Here is a 22456-nt window from a genome sequence, read left to right on the forward strand (position 1 = left end):
TGAAGGTGCTTTCTTAAGCAATTGTCTGAAAAGCAGAGGCCTTCTTAGGATCCATTATCTTCTGTATCAACACCAAACAGGATTTTGTCTCGGAAAGCTGCCACCATGGCTTGACGTGTGCTAAGTTGATACTAATTAGATGCATATCAGTAATCACTTAACTTTAATTGGCTTTAAATCTTATTTTTCCAGGGAGGAAGGTATAGACTTGTCCTAATATTTTACCAAATAATGTTCCTCCAGACATGAAATGAATTCCTCTCCACTCTCCTCCACCTTCTGACAGGTCAATGAAATAGTGTTCGGAGATTATGTAAAGGTTTCTTTAAGAAGTCGGCCTAATGATGGTCGGTAATGAAGGCACTGGGTTCCGGCTCCCTCCTGACTGACAGCTTGCTCCCAGAGCCAGGTGAGCTCTCCAGCCTTCTCAGACTTGGCCGGATGTTCACTTAGCATTAGGCCCTCTTTGGGAGGAAAAAGGAAAGGGAACAATAAAGGGATTGTTTATATATTTCACAGCCATTACCATTTGGAACATTAAGATCCACTCAGCTCTGACTGGGCCCGTCTACGGAAGCCAAGGAGAAACACATGTTTCCAACTCACCTGGACTTTTGGTGGCTGCTCAGGAAAAGTGTAATTTACACCAGGCCAAAGAAAGGACAGGAAGAGACTAAATTCTTGCCTAATGCAGGGGAGAAAAATCTAATGGCTTAGTATTTTCGTCCTTTTTTTCTTCTGAAAAGAAGGGCATTGAGCTGAAGCAATTGTTCCTAGGAGATATTTACAGAAATATAAATGTATTTATAGATATACTTCTATTTGGATGCCATCCCGAGGAAGCTGAGGCTGAGCTTTCTTTAAGGATGCAGAGAAAAGTTGTGAGGAGATGATCAGAGAGAGAGATAGTGTTTAAACCCTAACTCTAAATCAGTGGTTCTCAACCTTTCTAATGCCGCGACCCTTTCAGACAGTTCCTCATGTGGTGGTGACCCCCAACCATAAAATTATTTTCGTTGCAACTTCATCACTGTCATTTTGCTACTGGTATGAATAGGCAAGCCCTGTAAAAAGGGTCATTTGACGCCCCCCAAAGGGGTCACGACCCACAGGTTGAGAACCGCTGCTCTAAATGTTCCAGTGAAGTTGTAAACCCAAGACAAAGATTTTCTGACATCTGCAAAATCGCTTATGCATTCATTTAGTGTATACATTATACATAAACTTTAGGGCTCACCAGGTCCTGGAACCATGCTACACCTTGGGGATTTGAAGTGGATTCTCTGCCTTCAGGGAGTTGGAAATGAAGTTCGGAACCCTTGATGAGATGGACTGACCCAAGTGGCTACAGCAACGGGCTCAAGAGGGTGGAAGACCTGACAGCGCTTCCTTGCTGCACATAGGATCATTCTGAGAGGCGTGGAGTTGAAGACACCTGCCGACAGACAACGGCCACAAGAGGCAACCTGGCTGTTGTGAGCTGCTGTCGGTCAGCTCCCAACTCGTGGTGGTGTCAGGCACGATGGCATGGGGCTGCTGGGATCCAAGGGTTTTCACCGGCTGAGTTTCAGAAGTGGATTCTCAGGTCTTTCTCCTTATGAATGTCATCCTCTAGAGGACTCGCTGAAACCTGTGGAGTGTGCTAACCTTCACAGAAGCCTTTGCTGACAGGTCACTGGTGGCTGTGCTTCAGGGGCATTGGCTGTCGAACGAGCTCAGGTGTCTCTCCTGGAAAGTAATCATTCTACCTCCATTGCCTTCAGGGATGAGCGGTTTTCAAACTTGCACTCAGGGAGCTAATCAAAGGCCTTTGAATGTGTGAACGAACACGGGAAAGCTAAAGAGATATGTTCGATCATCTCTCATACCCACTCTCAGCTTTAGCCGAAAAACATTCACTCCGTTCCTTTTTACGTTTTGGGATTCCCAATATATAATCTCTCTTTTGAAAGCAAAGAAAAGAGTGTGCCCACAAAGGAAAGAGAGGGAGCGAAAGAAGAGTAAACGGGAAAGGTAAATGGGAAAGAGAAAGAGAAGCTAATTCTTTGATCACAGGTAAAGAAAAATCATGACCCTCAGCAGCATCCTGTGAGACCTCTGGTGACAATCTGGGAGTCTAGCTGGCTTGACCCCAAGGTATTCTAACAGGTTGCCTTGGTTAGGTGCCACAGTACTGGGTGGATTTTTCCTTGAAAAGTCTGGTGGGGTCAGGTGCTTGTGGGTAGGACAGTAGCATTCCCCTGATCAAAACACATGGTTGAGAGGTCTTCTGTAGGCCACCGTGGCATTTGTTGGCCTTCTGAAGGGAGTGAACTCTGTATTATAAATGAACCTAACCCACTTCCACTGAGCAGATTTTGGCTCTTGGGGGAATGGAGGAGCACTGCTCCTTTGGGGATGTGAGACTGCATCTTTACAAGAGCAGCCAACCTCATGGTGACAACCTGGGAGTTCATCTGGCCTGCCACGGTCATAACAGGCTACATGGAAGGTCAGCTGTTGCCTCTCCTTGGGAGCAGGCAGGTGGGTTCCAACTGTCAATCTGTGTTTAACAGCTTGTTGCTTAGCACACACACACCCCACCCCCTGTCCTCCACCACTACTAGGGCTCCTTTACTTCTATAATATCTGCTCCGTTTGCCCAACTGTTTCAAATCCTTATCCAAAAAGGGGATGAAACCTCTGAAATCCCACTGATGAGCAGGGCCAATATGAGAATTCCTGAAATAGTGGTGCTGTGCTGAGTCGGTAGACTGGCATGAAATTTCAGGGTTTGAGATGAAGAGAAACAGCAAGAAATCCAGGGGTTGTTTGCCAAAATATTAACACTTTAAATCACACAGTACCAAAGAGGGTCAAGATACGGTGAAAATTACGTTCAGGGAAATGTAAGCATAATCCCCTTTCCTCTGCTCTAGAGGATGGTTGGGTGTGAAGTTTTATGACGAAGAACTCCAGACTTTAGGTTGATCTGGTATGAGACCAGACATCACCTTGAGGATCAAGTCTTCTCGGTGGCTAAATGTTAACTTCTATGCCAGTCAAAGCTACTGAGCCATTTCCTCCCTGCCCACTTCCTTGCAGGTGAGTTTAATACCAAGGTTCAACGCCTCTTGCCTATTCCAACCATTCACTGTCCTTACAATGTCAATATTAGAAATAAGACATTACTTCCTAGGTTTATCTTAGAGTTAAAAGAATCATTTTCAAGATAAACTCCCCAAGTTAAAATATTATTTTTCATGGGACTTGAGCAAAGTGTAGGATCATGTGATATTGTAAAGCAATTGTCACATATTACACAGAGGTGGGAAGGGTTTTACACAGTGCCTGGGGCAGCAGAATCGCTCAATAAACATCTGTGGAAGGAAAGGATCGTGGGAGGAAGAAGATGGGAAGGAGGGAGGGAAGGAAAGCGGAAATTGAAGCATAAGAAGGGAGTCATTAGCCAACTCTATCTAGCAATAACTGTCTTATGTCTGAACATCTCAAAATGCATCCCTGATAAAGACAGAGCCTGGAGAGCTCATGTCCAGGGTCAGAAGGCATGGGCCTGGAGGCAAAGACATTTGAGATGGGTAATAATCTGGTAAGTGTGGGGCTTTCTCATAAATATCTATCCCTTCTCCTGGGCCTATGACATTCAGGGCACCAGGAGCTGGCAGAAAGGCACGTGAAGAGCAGATTTTAAAGTAAGAAATCAAAGAAGGATGAACACCTGAGAAAGCTGTTCCCCCTGAGAGAAATGGGCACTTGCCAGAATTTTAATACGAATGGCTGTGGGAAAGATGGAGAATTTGGTATAGAGCATTTAGCATCTTTCCAACACAGATTTCAAATGAAGTTAAGGAACACTTACTGAAGACAGGGACATGTGTTATGCCTTGTAATTCAATCACTGGTTTGAATCCTGATATGAGCATTCCCTCGGGAGCAGAGGTAAGCTCTGTTCCTGACCTCATGAGGATGCAGCTGAAATGACAAAGAGGAGAAATAGGAGACGCTCTTTAATCTGGCAAGAAGAGGTGACTCGGTGGTTGATAAACAAGGATGAAGTGCCTTCTGAAGACACACATATTTCCTGACTAGACGTAGAGAAAGGTCCGTAGATGCATCTGCTTTGAAACGACTGGCTTTTCACTCTGGCAACAGGAAGTGATCTGCTTGAGGATGTCCAGTGCAGTCTGAGTGGGTTTTAGTGAAATCCGTAGAGATACTCTAGTTAACTGACCCAATATTGTTTTGAAAATAAGAAAATGGAGACTCCAAGTGATACATACCATTCTAATTAGTGGCAGACCTAACAAGAAAATCTTCCTTGGGTCTGTTATCTTCCCGGACTTGTCTCAGTCAGAGCCAGGATGTGTTGTATTGACTCCTGGACACATGCGAACCCTAGTCTGGGCACGGTAGGACATCAGGTCATAGAGATGATATATTCTCTGTTGTAGGAAGCTGTGCTTCATAGTCCCTTGTCCTCTTTGATGAGAAAAGATAGATGATGATATTCATTACAATTACTGGGCCAAGAGTCCTGCAGACCCTCATCACATGATATGATCATTTACATTTGATCTTGACAATAGTCTCATAAACTAAGGAATCCCATTTCACTGAGGAGAAACGAATGCTTAGGTGAACGACTTACTCATGGTCATCCAGCTAGCATGTTGCAGAAATAGAATTCAGGCTTGGGACTTCTGATCTAAAACCTGGGTGGTTTCCACGCTACCTTTCTACTTTTCAGTACTATAAAGCTCTTGTTTTGTTTTTATTAAAGGGTACAATGAGATTATTAAAGCTAGTTGCCACCAGACTTCAGCTATTAACATAAAATGAAATAAATTCTCTCCATTTAAGGAGTGAAGCATACACCAGGGAGGAGGAAGTACGATTGCTGGTTTCATTGACTTGAACACACTTTGATTAGGGCGGGGGGGGGAGGGGGAGGAGAAGAAAGAAATCCCAAAATACATCACTTTCATTGAATTAATTCACACTAAAATCTGACTTACAGGACAGAATAGGTTTCTGAGGTTTTAAACCTTTAAGGGTGCTGAAAGCCTCATCTTTGTCCTAAGGAGCAGCTGGTGTGTTTGAACCACCGGTCTTGTGGTGAGCAGCCCAACTTGTAACCACTTCACTACTAGGTTCCTTACAAATACACTAATATCATGGGGATGGAACAACGGACACTGCTAAATTCTTATGGAATAACAGCATTCTGAGATCTGTTTGCTAGTCAATACTGAACCCTAACATCATTGCAGAATTCATGGGACCAGCTCCGGAATGCAGAGTGTTCATTGTCAACGTACTTTTTAGATTTGCAGAACTATTTTTTTTGAGCAGCCCTTAGACACTGGGAAACAAGAGGCAGTGCCACCCCAAATGGGTACTACTCACAGGCAAAAGCAATAACAGAAATAACAACATCGAACCACAACTGTGAAGTTCCCAAACAGCAATTGATTTACAGGCCACCCATGCAGAAATATCTACAGAGTGTAGCATGTATTAAAGTCTGACCCCATGAGTTTAAAAATAGTACAATCATAGGAGGTTCATAGGAATACATTGTGTTACAAATAATATCCCGGGAGTTTAGATTTTAAAAATGAAAGCGAAAATATGCTGAAAATGTTATGATTGAAAGAATTGCTGTATACACAAATGCAGTTCTTAACCACTTAGAAATTCATTACTAGTTCATTTGTTTTCCAAACTCACCCAGGAGATTTTCCACAGTGAGAACAAAATGCATGGTTAAATCAGAATCTCTCCACTAGTTTATTATTGTTTTTTTGTGGGTTGTTGGATTATTTTTCGGCCTCATGAAAAGCCAAAGCCAGTTGGGGAAGCATTCCAAAAATACTACTCTGGAACTGAAACCAAGCGTGGAAAATGTTGGCTTGTAGAATGTGATTATGAATCACTAAAAATGATACTGGAAATCCACATGAAATCTTCACTCTAGAAATTAAAGGGAGGTGTGACATGCATGAGTGGGAGGAACATAAATAGTGCCACAGCCAGCTGGGAATCTGACAACCCCAGAGAGCAGAGCATCAAGGGTAGAAATAACTACAGCTTCTGGTTCATGGCACAAAATAAAATGAAATTGTCACAGCGAATCCAAGAATCATATTTAGATAGTCTTGGATTTACCAGTTGGAACACTTGGGTTACACTGGATGTTGTCCTGAGACTAATTTTCCTGACTGCCAATGTGTATTTCATAATAAAAGTTACCAACACAGAACCACTTGACACCATTCTTTTGACGTGGGCCGTGTAGTTGTCAGCATGTATAAGTAGCTAAGTAAAAATCGTGATGTCCTCAATAGACATCTTCAACCATCAATTCAGTTCTCCCTGGCAGACATGTGAAAGTTCCTACTAAAATTTTTATTTGATAATCTAAAATTTTAATATTTCAATTACTTGGTTTTTAAGAATTTTTTGAAATATTCCAAAAAGTCAGAATACCTGGGTCAGACAGTTATGGACTTTCAAAAAGTATAAAACCCAAAAAAAAGTATTACAGCAAAAAAAAGTATTAAAGCCAAATTCCTGCACAGTGTGAATGGTAGGGATAGATGAAGAGAGACTGACACATTAAATGAGAACCCTGCTCTTTATATGAAAACAATTAGAAAAGGGCCTTTTAAAGTGTGTTTAGTTAGCAACCGAAGAACACAACTTGCCTTTTTGATTATTGGAAATTCTATTATGCATAAAAATGTGGTAATGATTAATGTCATCTATAAACTTGACGAGGCTATGGTGTCCAAACAAACATCTAGATTTTACTACGAAGATATTTACATGTGAGTAACATTTACAGGATATACTCAAGATTATAATTTGACTCTTATTCACATGTTTTAATTTTCTTCAGCTTCAACTTGAAATTACATATGAGCAATTGATGGTTTGTTCCACAGCCGGCCCCTAGTCTGGTCCTGAATATTGAATATTGAGCTTCTCCATTGTCTCTTTTTCACAGATACAGTGATTTTATTCCTGTGTATTCCGGCTGGTAAGCTCCACCTATACAGTCACCATTTATGTTGAAAAAAGTGGCATTTGCAATGGAGAAGTTGTTGGTTTTCCAAAATTCGACCATGTGACATCTCTTGTCATTTCTATCACTAAGGCTGTTTCTAACTACCAACACTTCTTTGTTTCCATTTTTAATATTCCACTCACCAGTAATTACCAATGCATTTGGATTACACGCTCGGTCAATTTCAGACTGTAGGAACTGGTAAGAATTTAAAGCATTTGAATGAAAATGTTGGTGAAGAATATTACACATACAATGGACGGCCAGAAGGAGGAACAAATCTGTCTTGGTGGATGAGCAGCTGGGATGCGCTTTAGAAGTGAGAATGGTGTGGTGTCATCTCACATGCTTCAGGCAGGAGTCCAAGAGGAACCTGTGCTTGGGGAAAGACATCCTGCTTCGTGAAGCAGAGGGTCAACGCTAAAGAAAAGACCCTCCACAAGACGGATGGGCACAGTGGTGACAACATAACAACCGTGAGGATGGCACCGAACCGGGCACCTTGAGGATGTCTCAAAACAGCAACAGAATATATATCATTTGACAGTAAGTAAAATCAATCACCCTCCAGAACGTGCCTTGGTTTCATCCAATCAGTTGACCTTAAAAGCAAAACAAAAAAGGAAAAAGGTAAACTAGTTGGGGTGGGGTGGTTAATGAGAAGTTTAGACTGTTGCATACAAAGTTGATGGTCTGAAATGTAAATCCCCAACTAGTTTCCAATTAAAACTTGTTATTTAAAAAGAGAAAATGTAAAAAAGAAAGAGAGAAAATGTCATTTCCAGAAGGAGAAAGATGAGGAGATTCTGTGTTAAGACTATCAATAGACTTTGGGCTGTAAGCTCCCATCAAAGCCTGGCCTCTGGATTCACAACAGAGGCAGCCTGGATGCCCAATCTGTCTCTATTTTGTGATTGCTGGTCCCCAAATTATACAAGCCAATATCTCTATGTGATAAATAGATAAATATCTATCTGCATCTGTCTCTGTCTATTTACCAACCTATTCTACAATCCTGAGGGAGAACCCTAATGCAAATGCAAATGCAAACATAAAAACACAACCACCAAAAACACAATCGCAATTGAGTCAATTTTCACTCATAACAACCCTATAGGACAAAGAACAGAACTTCTCCAGAGGGTTTCCAAAGCATTAGTTTTTTGTTGGCATAGAAGTCACATATCACATAATTCAATAGTCCAAGCACATTGAGAAACATCGTACAATTATCACCACAATCGATTCTGGAACATTTTTCTTCTGTCTTTCAGTTATTGTTATTAGTTCCTTACTTCCCCTCAACCTTCCCTGTCATATCCCTAGGTAACTAATTACTAAACTAGTTACCATCTCTATTGATTCACCTGGATTCCAGATACAGAAAAAACATCCACAACAAAATTAAGAAAGAAACTAACACAGATCCCAACCACGGTGACAGTAAAACATAGAAAAGTCCTCATTAAAAAGAATGTAGAAAACATTTGCAACTGGAACAAATTTGAAATAGGTCCAAAAGGGAGAATAAATGATAAGATGTTAAATTTAAGCTCTTCCATAGCAGACTTTACAGTGCTCTATTCCCAGCCGTGGACTATGGTCTGAGGGAATTCACAGGAAGCTCAGTCCAGGTGAGGACTCATGGATTTGGGACTTGCACTGTCATCTGCAGCCTTCTGCTAACTGAGCGCTCACAATTTAAACTCTGACACTATTCCTTCCTCCAGATGTGGATGTTATTATCTATTATCCTCTTATCACACCTGCTGATGTGCTTTTTCTGTGTGGACTTGTGTGATGCTTCACTTAGATGGCTCTTTCCTCTATTTCCTTTGACTTTCCCCTTGTCCCACTGTCATGCTCAGCCCTCATTTGGGTTTCAGTAATTCCTCTTGGTTACATTACCCTTGATCATGCCCTACCAGGCCTCCTACACCCTTCTCATCACCGATATGATCACTTGTTGTTCCCTTGTCTCTGGGTTCATTAACACCACTACCTTTCCCTCCACCTCCTCCTCTCCCATGTCCCCCGGGAACTGTCAGTCCCATTGTTTTCTCCTCCAGATTGTTCATCCAGCCTATCTTATTTAGACAGACCTGTGGAGATAATAATAACATGCACAAAAACAAGACAGAGCAAAACCAAGCAACAATATACAACAAAACAACAACAACAACAAACCAATGGCAAAAACATAACAAAATACAACAAGAAAGAAAAGCTTATATTTAGTAAAAGAACTGTTTGTTGGACTTTAAGAGCATTTTCCAGTCCAGTCTGTTGGGGCACTAAGCCCTGGCCCCAACATCCACCTTTGGCATCCCCTGGGGACCTCACTGCTCCGTTTCCTTGCTCTTCTGTTGCACCCACTTAGTGTTTTGTCTCGGTGTGGCGGGATCTGATCAGATGCACCCCCCACACTATTCTTTCTGCTAGCTAGGTACCACATGATTTCTTTAGCACATTTTTCTATAGTACCCATATCTTTAGGGACCTCTCCATGAGGGTGGTGAATATGGAATATGACCATGCTACAAGAAGTAATTTTTCTTAGATTAGGGGGGCTACAATGAACTACAATTAAACGTGAACCTCAAGTCCATTTATACAGCTATGGTTTATACATGTCTCTGGTTCCGTTTAGAGACATCATACACACTTTATAGGAGAACATTATAATGCATCCCATTGGACATAAGGTAATTATACTGAGAGTACTACCAGTTTAGTCCATGGCATAGCATTTAAAACACTACTGAGAAGAAAGGTACATGCATAGGCCAGCAAAGCTGCAGTCTTTATGCAAATAGACTTTTCTCTTACTTATACTGTGACTAGTGGGTTCAAACCAAAGACATTTCATTTAGCAGTTAAGTGCTTAACCACTGTGCCACCAGGATTCAAAACAGACATACTTATACTGATACTATAAATAAATATAGCTTGACATTTTCAAAGCTTGCTCGGCAGTTGCCCAAAATTTTTTGATCTATCTAAAAAGTCAAAATGGCCTTTATAATAATACCAAAACACATTTTTTCTTTCTCATCATGATATTTACAGTGGTGGCATAATGGCTACACTATGGGCGGCTAACTGTTGCAAGGTCAGCAGTTCTAAACCACCAGCTGATTCAAGGGAGACAGACAGGGCTTTCTACTCCTGTAAAGAGTTACAGTCTCAGAAACTCACCAGTTCTACCCTGTCCTACACAGTGGTCATGAGTCAACCATGACTTGATGGTAGTGAGTTTAGTTTAGATTTTTTGTTTTTTTAAAAAATATAACCCCATGGTGGTTAGAAAAGTGGAGTCTAGATCAAGGCAGTGGCACAGAACTGTGCTAGTAGTTATTGCAACCTTCACTGCCATGACCTTGCAGGCCAAAAATGCCAGCTTCAATTATACATGTCTTTGATGAAGCCATAAAAATTGATTTCATTAAAGAACTACAGAATAGTTATGTGGCTCATCAATGCTATACTGCACCCTGGATTTATCATCTCTTCCATGTGGCCCTTCTGAGAGGGACTGTCCAATTATCTTACAGGTGGGTTATGGGTCTACACTACATCCACTCCCCTTCATACTGATTTGGTTGCTTGTTTTGAACTTCCGATACCTTCTCCAGGAAACACCTCATGATCACACAGGTTGGTGTGCTTCTTCCATGTGGGCTTTGTTGCTTCCATGCTAGAGGGTTGCTTGTTTAACTACAAGCCTTTAATATCCCAGATTCTGTATCTTTTAATAGCTGGGCACCAGCAGCTTTCTTCACCATGTTTGCTTATGCACCTATTTTGTCTTCAGCGATCATGTCCCCTTACTATTATAGTTTTATTTGTTTTGCCTCATTAATTATGTCAGATGTACATATGGCCATCTCTATATTTAAGACCATTCGATACATGAAAGCCAAGATAGATAACACCTCAGAAACAGTAATAGGAGTAACGGTTCCCTGAGGGTATGGGAAGGGGGGAAAGGAAGAAAAGAGAGCTGATAGCACTGATGACTGTATAACCTCACTTGATGTGACCAAGCCACAGAATTGTTTGTGAATGGATATATCAGATGTGTAAGACATGGGGTGGGGGGAAGTGTTCCTGGGGGGTGTTATTGTGGAGGAGGGAAGGGATAAAGAGGTGCAGATGTCAAGGAATCAGGGCATTCCAGAAGAAAGAGAATATTTTCAAACTGATTGTGGTAGCAATTGCACAACCCTGCTTGATGTGATCAAGCTATGGAATGTCATGATATCTATAAGAGCTCCCAATGAAATGCTTTTAAAATACTGATTTCATTAAATCTTGATCTGAGTCCACACAACTGAACTATGTGCATACTCTTGCACACAGAGGTATGCTGCTGACCTCAAGGTAAGGCAGGGTGTGGCTGTGTCATAAGCTGAATTAGCTTGCCTCATGAGCGACAAACTGATCACTGAAATGTGGGTATTGGACAGATATTTTCTCAAAAATGAGAAATGAGTGAGCCTGCCATTTCCAGAAAAACAATGACAGTCTTTGCTGCCAATTGTAAAATTTGAGCTCTCAAGCAAATAATGAGAATTTTGGAAACATAGTCACCATTATAAGCTTGTCAGTTCTCAATATTTACAGACTTTTCTGATGCGATCAGCGGTGACGGTGATGAATATGAGTTTTTGATGTTGTAGAATGAGATGTGCCAACTTTTGGATGAGCTGCATAAATCATGATATGGGCCATTCTGTTCCAAATGGCCACAACATGATGCTGTAAAAGCAAGCATGAATAAAGATCCATTCAAAGTGAAGGATGGGCCAGAGGATTTCATTGTAGCCAAGTATAAAAACTTCATACATGTGGTTTCAGATTCTTTAAGAAATAACCACTTAAGTTTGGGTGTAGTATCAATGACTATCCAAATTATTTTAAAAGCTATTAAAATATTCCTCTTCTCTTTCCCAGCTACAAAATCAGGCCAGGTTTTCTTCATATCACTAATGCAAAACAGCAAAATTATATAAGCTTAATGTAAAAGCAGATATGCGAACACAGCTGTCTTCCATGAAAGCAGACATGAAAAAGATTTTCAAAAATGTAAAACAATGCCATTTCTCCATTATTTTGGGGGGTGTGTGTGTATGGGAGTGTCTTGGTTTATATAATAGCTCTTTTTCATGAAATAAGTAATCTATGTTACCAGTAAATGAGCTTATCCCTGTAATTTTCAAATAAATAAATACTTTCTAAAACTCCTCAGTTTTAATTTCAAATACCCATATGAACAAAAGTTCTTTACAATGGTCTCAATTTTTATATGTGTAAAGGGATCCTGAAACCACCAATGGTAAAAATGACTAATTAAAAAGGAATGATTTAGATAGGGCTTTCTATTCTTGTAATGAGTTACAGTCTTGCAAACCCATCGGGTCACTGTGAGTCGGCCTTGACTCAGTGGCAGTGAATTTTTTATTTTTCAGTACCTAGCCTGTGGCTTAAAGAATAAAACTTCATTGGAACCTTTGAAACCACGGAATGCCCTAACCAGATACAGTTCCTCCTTTCTCCCACTGGTGAGCCTACTATATTAATCTTCTATAAATACAGGCCAGGAGCCCTGGTGGTAAAGCAGTTTCGCGTTGGGTCGCTAACTGCAAGGTCAGTAGTTTGAAACCACCAGCCACTTCCTCGGGAGAAAGATGGAGCTTTCTACTTCTGAAAAGGATTTCAGTCTTGGAAACCCACGGGGCAGTTCTACCCAGTGCTGTATGCACTGCTCTGTCACTATGAATCCACAATAACTCGATGGCAGTGAGGGAGGTAAATGTATATTAATCACTGACTTGCTTTTCTTCATAGGCTTAAGTCCCCTGGCTGTCTCCCTCTATAATAGTTACGGTAATTGCACTTGGTTTTGAATGGGTTTTCCTGAAAACAGTGCCTGAGGAGAGATTTGGGCACAGGCAAGCTATATCCCAGGAAGCAGCCGTGTGGAAGTGGCCAGAGACAAAGAAGGGAGACAAGTGAATAAGAATAACTTACTGAACTTACTATCTGGTGAGCACTGGGGGCACATACTGCGGTGTGCCCTCAGAGAAAGTAAAACTGGATTCAGAATTGGACCAGCAGGCTGACATAAAGGACAGTGAGGCATTTAGTCACTGACAGTTGCTTCCAGTTGCTGGAGAGATGCCCTCAGGCTCTTAACTCTCCAACACTTGTCAGCAGACTTGCTTCCCTGGGTTTCAGAGAAGGGCCTGGGCCAGAAAAGTGGGGAGACCCTCTCACTGGAACCAGGGAGTGGAACCTCCTCACTCCATGGAATTGTAAACACAGCTGCCTGGAACCCAGCATGGCAAAGGGAGGGAGCGGGGAGCACCTCAGCTTAGTGTAGCCTACAATGCGCCTCATCTCCATGGCTTCCTGCCTTCCCTCCAGAGGAACTGTTTGAGGTTTCTGTGAGTTGTTGCGAACACGCCATGACTTTATGGGCAACCTAGCGATACATCGATACATGGTTCAGTGCTGTGCCTTCTGAAGTAAATGGAAATAAGTCCACAAGAGCTGAAGTGTGACTTTGGATGCCTTTCAGCTGCGTTTAAACAACCTCGCCAGGACAGAGTTGATGCACTCAACACGGTAACTGAAACAACAACAAAAAAAGGGCAGTTGTGGGATTCCCTCAAGAATATTTCTAGAAAGCAAAAAGTAATTTTTAGAAACGACAGTAGGGAAACAAAAGACTAATGTGGATGTCAGAAGAGACTCTGAACTGCCCCTCGAACAGAGACTAGCAAAAGCAAACGGGGAAAATGATGATGCAAAAGAACTGCATGGGAGATTTAGACAAGGTCGCCCGAGAAGACAAAGTGCTATAATGAAATGTGCAAAGACCTAGAGTTAGAAAACCAAAAGGGAAGAGCACATTCAGTATTTCTCAAGCGGAAAGAACGGAAGAAAAATGTAAACCTAGCATTCTAATATTGAAAGATTCCCTGGGCTACGTATTGAAAGGTAGAGGAAACATCAAAAGAAGGTGAAAAGAATGCATGCTTTACCAAAAATAAAGATCATCATTAAAACATTTCAGGAGGTTAGCTAAGAATCCACGGTATTGAAGGAAGAAGTTCAAGCTGTGCTGGAGGCATTGAAGTAAAGCAAGAACCCATGGGTGGATAAAATACGAACACAGATCTTTCAATAAACAGACGCAATACCTGAAGCCCACGCTCATCTGTGTCAAGAATTTTGGAAGCCAGGCACCTGCCCAACTGTATCAGTCTGGGTACTTTAGAGAAACAAATGCACGGAAACTCCTGTATATGACAGAGTTTTATATAAAGGTTAAGTGTGCATCAAGAAAACATCCCAACCCAGTGCTGCCCAAGCCTACAAGTCCAACATTAACCCATTAACCTATATGTCCAACACCAATCCAGAAAGTCCTCCTCCATCTCACACAGCACACACAATGACGTTGACTGCAGGAGGAAAGCCGAGTCAGTGAATGTGTAAGCATCTCAATGCTGGCAGGGGTCTCCACACGGCTGCTGCAGCACCCAGGGCTGCATTGGGGTAGGTCCATGTGACTTCTCCGTGGGGATGTATTACAGGAAGTCAGCCTTGCAAAGCTGAAGCTGGGAACTGCAAAGGCCTGCACCCTGGTCCGACCATAACAAAGCAAGAGCCCTGAGAACTAGAAAGGCGAGGCTCACTGAGCCATTTATCCCTCCACCCTTCAATTAACCCCACATGTGTTTATCGGCCAGGTTGGCACAATAAACTAACTAACTCACCAACCAACTAAAAGAGATCGATATTTGTGCCCACTCTTAAAAAAAAGGTACTATATCAGAGCTCAGAAATTATCAAACAATATAATAACTATTACTATGACCCGCAAGCAAAATCTTTCTGGGGATAATTTTAAATGGTTGCAAGAATACATAGATAAGAAAATGAGGTATTCAAGATGGATTCAGAAGAGGAAATGGAATGAAGAACGCCATTGCTGATGTCATATGGACCCTGGCTGAACACCAAGAACACCAGGAAGATGTTTACAGTAGTACACAAAGGATTTGATTGTGTGGATCATAAAAAATGACAAATAACCATGAAGAATTCCAAAATACTTCATTGTATTCATATGGAACTGTAGATACCAGTAGGCAATTGTCTCAGCAGATTTAGGGAGTACTGCGTGGTTCATAATCAGGAAATGTGTACAGGTAGGTTATATTTTTGACGATACTTATTCAACCTATACACTAAACACACAATTGGAGCTGGACTCGATGAAGAAGAATGTGACCCTGTGATGGGAGGAAGTCTCCTTGACAATCTGGGATCAGAGATCCTGAAGCACTAACTGATGAAGATGAAAAATTACAGCCCTCAATATGGACTGCCTCTCAACACAAAGAAAACTAAAATCTTCACAATGGCTCAATAACCACCACCGTAATAAACAGACATTTCATTTTACTCGAAACTACAATCAATGCTTATATAAGTGGCAGTCAAGAAATCAAAGGAGGTATTGCATTGCATATCTGCTGTAGAAGACAACGTTAAAGTGTTAAAGAGTAAAGCCATTATTTCAAGGACTAAGGAGTACCTGAGCCAAGCCATGATATTTTCAATGACCTCATATGCATGCGAGAATTAGACAGGAATAGGGAAGACCAAAGAAGACTTGATGCATTTGAATTATGACCTTTGTGGGAAAATATTAAGTATACTACAGACTGACAGAAGTCTTGAAAGAAGTGCAGCCAGTAAGTGAAGAAGCTGTTAAGAAGTGAGAATGGAAAGAATCCATCTCACATGTGTCGGACTTGTTATCAGAAAGGAAAGGAGCAAGACCTGGGAAAAGATATCCTGCTTGGAAACGCAGAGGCAACAGAAACGATGAAGCCCTTCAGTGCGATGGGTTGACCGGCTGGCTGAAATAATGTGTTCGAATCCCATAGGGCTTACTAACATTTCGTTTTATTTTACATAGGATTGCTATGAGTCAGAACAGACTTGCCAACCCTTAGCAATAATGGCCAGAGAAAAATTGGGTATCTATTTCTATGGCTTTGCATTCTATTCAATATTATACAATAATCAGAATTTAGGTCCCTATCTTACTTTGGTATTTCATGATCTTCCGAGAAGCCATTTGGTTACTGCAACAAATTTGCATTCTGGTTGTAATGGCTTCTGGGAATTGTGGATTTTAGCTCTCTGGCTTCTGCAGTACAAGAGGTACCATAGCCAACACACTAGGCAATGAAGCACTCATACCCTTAGATCCCGCCATTTTACTCTGGTGATCTGAGTCAGAATCAACTTTACGGCAAGGAAAGACAATCAATGTCCTAGAAATAAAAGCACTAATATAACAAATATGTAGAATGATATTTACAACAGAATTACTTTGTTGTTAAATGTTCTTTAATAAAGAAACGAGGAATGTATTGAAATAAAGCCACATGTTATAATATTAAAAGAATGTGTTATAGCTCTACCAGATGACTTGGGATGATTTCAACAATGCATTATTGAGTGACAAAAGGAAGATGCAAAAAATGTGTTTATAACAAAATCTCACTGTCTTGGTAAAACAATGGTGTGTTAGGTAGGGTTCTCTAGAGAAGTGCAAGGACACTTTAGATAGATAGATCAATAGATAGATCGATAGATAGATAGATTTTTACAGCAAGAAGGAATATAACCACTAAGTAGTCCACACAGCTGTACAGAGGGCTCAGTTTAACTCACTTCCGTGGAACAGTTAATATACCAGAAGTCTTTCAACTCACAGGGGTTGCTGGGTCCAAGGTCAAGGAAGCAGACAGCAGAGTCCTCCCTGGGGCAAGGCAAGCAGAGTCTGCCCACAGGCAGCAGGCAGCATGGTGGGTCAGCAACAGTCAGTAGCGCTGGAGCTTAGCAAAGCAGGCCCGGATGGGATATTAAACACAAGCATTGCAAGGCCACGGAATCCATCAGCCTCAAGCTCAAGCAATGTATGCACCAGCAGCGTAGTGAAGCAGGAGCCTCAAGCCCCAGCAAAGAGCCCTATAACTCTTTGCCCTCCAAGCAAACTGCGACCTGATTGATTCCACATGTTCCTATTGGCCAGGTTGGCATAATAAACCTACCTCTCACAATTGGCTGATGAAAGTTATGCAACAACCTCCTCCCACCCAGTTGACTCTGATTTTATGAGACCAAAATATTTTAGGGGAGCAGATAACCTCATCTTCCTCGAGTAGCAAAAGTTGTAGATAGATAGCTGTAGACATGGAATAAATATATGTGGAGATCACTCCTTCCCTTAGAAATATGCTCACCTCTCCTCTTTTGAAGAAACCTCCCTTAACTCTATGACCTCTTCTAGCAAGTATACTATCTCATAGCTTTGCATGGTTTTGTACTTGAAAAGGTTGCAGACACTAATGGGCTCTATTTCCTCACGTCTCCTGCACTCTCGTTCCCACTGCATGAAGCCTCTGCCACCAGGATTGCTGTGCCCTTCTACTTCCCATCCAGCCAGGCTGCCTCTCAGGTGCACTTGGTCTTCAGAGCAACCATCTTCTTATAACTTTTCATCCTTTCTTCAGCAGTGACTGCAATCTCTACTTACAGCCTGACTGTCTTTTTAGCACTCCCAACCTATCTTTCTAACAGCTGCCAAGAAATCGCCTATATTTCTCATTTCTTCACCAGATTGCACATGTAAAATACAGAATGTGTTCTTTCCCTCAAAATACGCCCAGTTTGACTGGCTGGCAGCATTCTTTATCTTGTTGATGCTGTCACCATACCGCCCCACAAGTAGGACCTGGAATTATGGAGTCATCAGAGACTCTTGATTCTCAGCAAATCCCATAACCAGATATTTTTATACTCCATTGTCTAAATATCTGAGTCCTTCCTTTGTTCTTCCCAGTCTCCACCTCTACCTCAGATTAGTTTGGCATGCATCATTGGATCTCTGTGTTTCATCTCTTGAGATCATCCTCAAGCCATCAGTCATGCTGCCAATGATGTGACAATTTCATGGTGAAAAACCAGGCATCTTGCTACCATGCTTAAAATTCTTGAATAACTTTCCATTGCATCCAGGACGGAGTCATGTCAGTCATCCCATCCAATGCATGACGGAGTCATGTCAGTCATCCCATCCCATGCATGACTGAGTCATGGATGCGATGGGAAGTGTTCAGGACTCCCCTCTGTCCTCTCAGTGTCATCTCTATCACATGGACCCATGTAAGCAATGCAGCTTTCACAGATGGAATCATTTCCACTTCCCATGCCCAGCTTCAGAGATGACATGGTGCCATTGGGAAGGCAGGCTTTGCCTGGCACACACTTCTCCAATAATTCTGTACCACAGCAGCATCCTGGCATGTACTCTGTGATGCGGTAGCATCCTGGTATGTACTCTGTAATACAGCAGCATCCTGGTATGTATTCTGTGATGCGGCAGCATCCTGGCATGTACTCTGTAATGCAGCAGCATCCTGGTAATCCGTGCTTGTATCTGGTTTCTTGGTAAACTGAGAATGCCTCAGGGGCTGCATTTTTACCAGCATCTAGCCCAGGCGTCCTCAAACTACGGCCAGCGGGCCACATGCGGCCCGCTGAGGACATTTATCTGGCTCGCCAGGTGTTTTTGCGCTGTTTTGTTTTTTACTTCAAAAAAAAGATATGTGCATTGTGCATAGGAATTTGTTCATAGTCTATTTTTAAACTATAGTCCAACCCTCCAATGGGTCTGAGAGACCGTGAACTGGCCCCCTGTTTAAAACGTTTGAGGACCCCCGATCTAGCACATACTGAGTATCTTCTCTACATTGGTTGAATATTGAATCTATCTCAAATTTTCACATAAAGACACAGAGTCTCAATAGGAAGACGTGGCTTTCCCCAGGCTAACACTAAGCTGCATATAAGGAGCCGTGGTGGTGTAGTGGTTACTTGTTGCAAGGTCAGCAGTTTGAAACTACCAGCCACTTCTTAAGAGAAAGATGGGCCTTTCTGCTCATGTAAAGAGTTACAGTCTCAGAAACCCTCAGGGACAGTTCTGTGCGGTCCTATAGGATCATTATGAGTCCCTATTGCCTGGATGGCAGTGACTTTGGTTTTGTGAAGCTTCAGGTAAGATTCCTGGTCTGCAGTGGTTAAACACTCAGGCACTCATGGAAAGTTAAGTGGTTGAAACCTGTGATAGGTAGGTTTATTATGGCAACCTGGCCAATAGGAACATGTGGGGTTAATAAGGTCACAGCTTGATTGGAGGCAAAGAGATAAATGGCTCGGCAAGCCCTGCCTGTCTCTTTCTCTCTACTCACAAGGCTGACTCCCTGCGAGGCATCCCTGAGGAGAAGCCACATGGACCTACCCTGAAGCAGCCAGAACCCTGGACCTGGAGAAGCCCCGTAGAGACCCTGCCAGCACTGAGATGCTTACAACGCCACTGGATCCAAAGACTTTCTACTCCCTGGCCTGTGATTATCCTGACCTTGGCATCATTGCATGTGTTTCATGAATGAGTCTGAGGAGGACTTTATAGATGGTATCAGATATATGGGCTAATATCAGACTTAGAGGCTTGGGCTGGATTGGGTTGGGATGCTTTCTCGATATTCAAATGTTCTTGTATATAAACCTCTTTCTTACATACATGAGTGTCTATGAATTTGTTTCTCTAGTCTTCCCAGACTGTTGCAAAACCCACCAGTAACTTTGTGGGAGAAGAGACCTGGATATCTGCTCCCATAAAGATTAGAGCCTAGGAAATGTATGGGGACTTCTATCACATACGGTGGCCATAAGTCTGAATTGACACAAAGGTGCGCAACCGCAATGAAACATTTGAATGGTAACCTTTTCCAACTAAAATCATTGTAAGCTACTTTGAAAAGATAGAGGACATGCCATGGTTTTGTGGTTGTTTTTTTTTAAAAAAAACATTACTTTGCTGAATATTTCCCCCAACTTTAACATATGTTTCTTCTCCTGAGACGACAATGTATGTTTCTGTGAAAATTTGAGGGAAAATAATTTTTTGAAATATATACAGATGTTGACTTTTATAACTGCTAGACTTATGATCTTAAGGTTGTTTTTTTTTAATCCCTCTGTTTGGTTACTGTAGCAGGACACGATGAAGCGTTTGTCTCTGAGCATGTGGTAAAAACACACAGATATGAACACCACTCCCCCTCCTGTCCACAGCGCAAGAAAAACTTGTCATTCAACATACTTACAACAGGCAATGTGCCAGCACATCAAGAAAGGGCCCAGCTTCAAATCTGGCAGACTATTTTCTGTGCCCTAGAACACAGTCACTCAGAATGTGCCCTGTCAGCCCTGTTCTACCCAGCATGCACTGAGAAGAAAACCTATTCTGTAAGTTAGACTCATTCATTTATACATCCTTAATTGTTCCTTTAACACAACCAGTAGATCCCTGAGACACTTGCGTGTGGTTTTATGGTTCCTCAAACCAGCCCCTCCACCCAAACAGAAAGCCGTAGTTTACCTGCCAACGCCAAAGCAGAACATTACAGAACCAAATACGTCATGGTGATGGAGCTGAGGATGGCATCTGATTTTGAGGTTCTGGGTTTTTCTTGTTCCTGCAGATAGAGCTGAGGAGTAGAACACGAGGAAAAACGAAGGAAAACAGTAACGATGTCTCTCTTGAATCTCTACTCAGGCAGTTGGAGGAGACGCCCTAGGGGTCGACATGGAAGACACGCTGCTTTCGTTGCCCCTGGATGTTGGGCTGGGCTCGGCAGTGGGCAGGGGGCCGCGGTAGGTGCAGGAAGATATGGGGAGCTGAGCGAACACCTGCTTGGTTAGATGTCTGTGGACTCCTGGTGGCTACGCTGGGCTTAGGCAAGCAGAAACGGTGTTCGTATGTGCCTCCTGCGTCGCCTAAATGCCTGAGGTGGCTCCGGAGACCAAGAGCGGCTGCCAAAGGGCACCTTGTCTCCTTGTCAACACCATAGCAAACAGGAAATGCCGCTGAGATGCCCGTTGCCAGTGGGAGACCATGCCCTGTTAGAGTCTTGGAGATGGGGTGCCAAACAACCCCAACTCCACCTGCTCTTCACCATGGGGGTCTCACACGTGCCTGTCTGTTGAGTGCCAGCCCACTTGCACAGCTCAGGTAGGGCAGGCTCCCACTACCTGTGCTTTTAAAAACCAAAATACAACCCGGAAACACCGAGCAGACGAGCCCCGGAATGCCCGGAGGCTGCCCGTGATTGTCATGTTGAAGCATTGCGATCGCTCTGTCTTGACGTCAGCGAACATATTGCACTTCGTTCCTCAATGCCAGTGCTGTCAGCAGGATCAAAGGTGTGCGTGTTTGGCTGGGTGTCTGCATGGGCACGGCAGGGGGCGAGACGGATGAACCGGGCAGAGGGGAGAGGAAACGAGCAACTGAAGGAGGAGTGAAAGCTGTGGGTGGAGTAAACCCTGATGCGAGCTTATGAGGCTCCAGGAAGATGAATCATTTGATAATAGAGCGCAACCAGGGAGCCAGCACGCAGCTCTCCTTCCAAGGCATTCTGCCCCCGGTAAAGTACATTCTCGGAGCTTATTGAAGGAATCAAGAACCCCATTCGCTGTGGACAAGACTGATCCCAGGTATGGACAGAAGCAAGGCAATGGCTCAGGCTAGCCGGAGCGCAGTAATTAGAGAAGACAAGGGCAGCTCTCACTCTCTTCTGGTGTCTGCTGGGCATCTGCTCGGCGTCGGGCGCTGTGCTCAGTGCAGGGGGTCTATAGATGCGTCACCGAGGCTAGGTGTCGTCCAAAGAGGATGGAGAACTCTCCCCTTTAGAATGCAGCAGTCTCACAAAAGGATAAAATAACAGGGGAGGGGGCCGTATCTAAATGGGCGGTATTCCACTTAGCTGGGGGGGAAAGCATGCGTTCTGGGGTATGGAGTGTAATGAGTTTTTGCAAAGGAGATGTTAGCCAGGTTGACAAAGATGGGAAGTAGGGGGGTTTTAAGAAGTGGGAATAATCAATGCTAGCACCTAAAACCCCTGTGCTCAGAACAAGCCAAAGCACTCAGTGTTCATTAACCCACTTAACTTTACAGCACCCCTATTAGAGGAATAAAGTCCTCGTCCCTGTCCCTGTTTTCCAGACGAGGAGGATGGGGTAGGAAGAAAGTAAGTCATTTGGTCAAGGCCAAACAGCTAATAAAAAGCAGAAGCAGGCTGTTGACAGTCCAGCTCCGTGACCACCTTTCTACTTTGTTAGGAAGGCCCAAAGAGATCAAATAAGGATGGCTGTCATTGTTTGGAATTCCAGAGAGAGGTGTGAGTGGGCAAATGAATTGGCTATCATCAGCAGGTAGCTAGTATTGAAAGCATA

This window comes from Tenrec ecaudatus, chromosome 17 (assembly GCF_050624435.1).
Source record: "Tenrec ecaudatus isolate mTenEca1 chromosome 17, mTenEca1.hap1, whole genome shotgun sequence".
Classification (NCBI taxonomy): domain Eukaryota; kingdom Metazoa; phylum Chordata; class Mammalia; order Afrosoricida; family Tenrecidae; genus Tenrec; species Tenrec ecaudatus.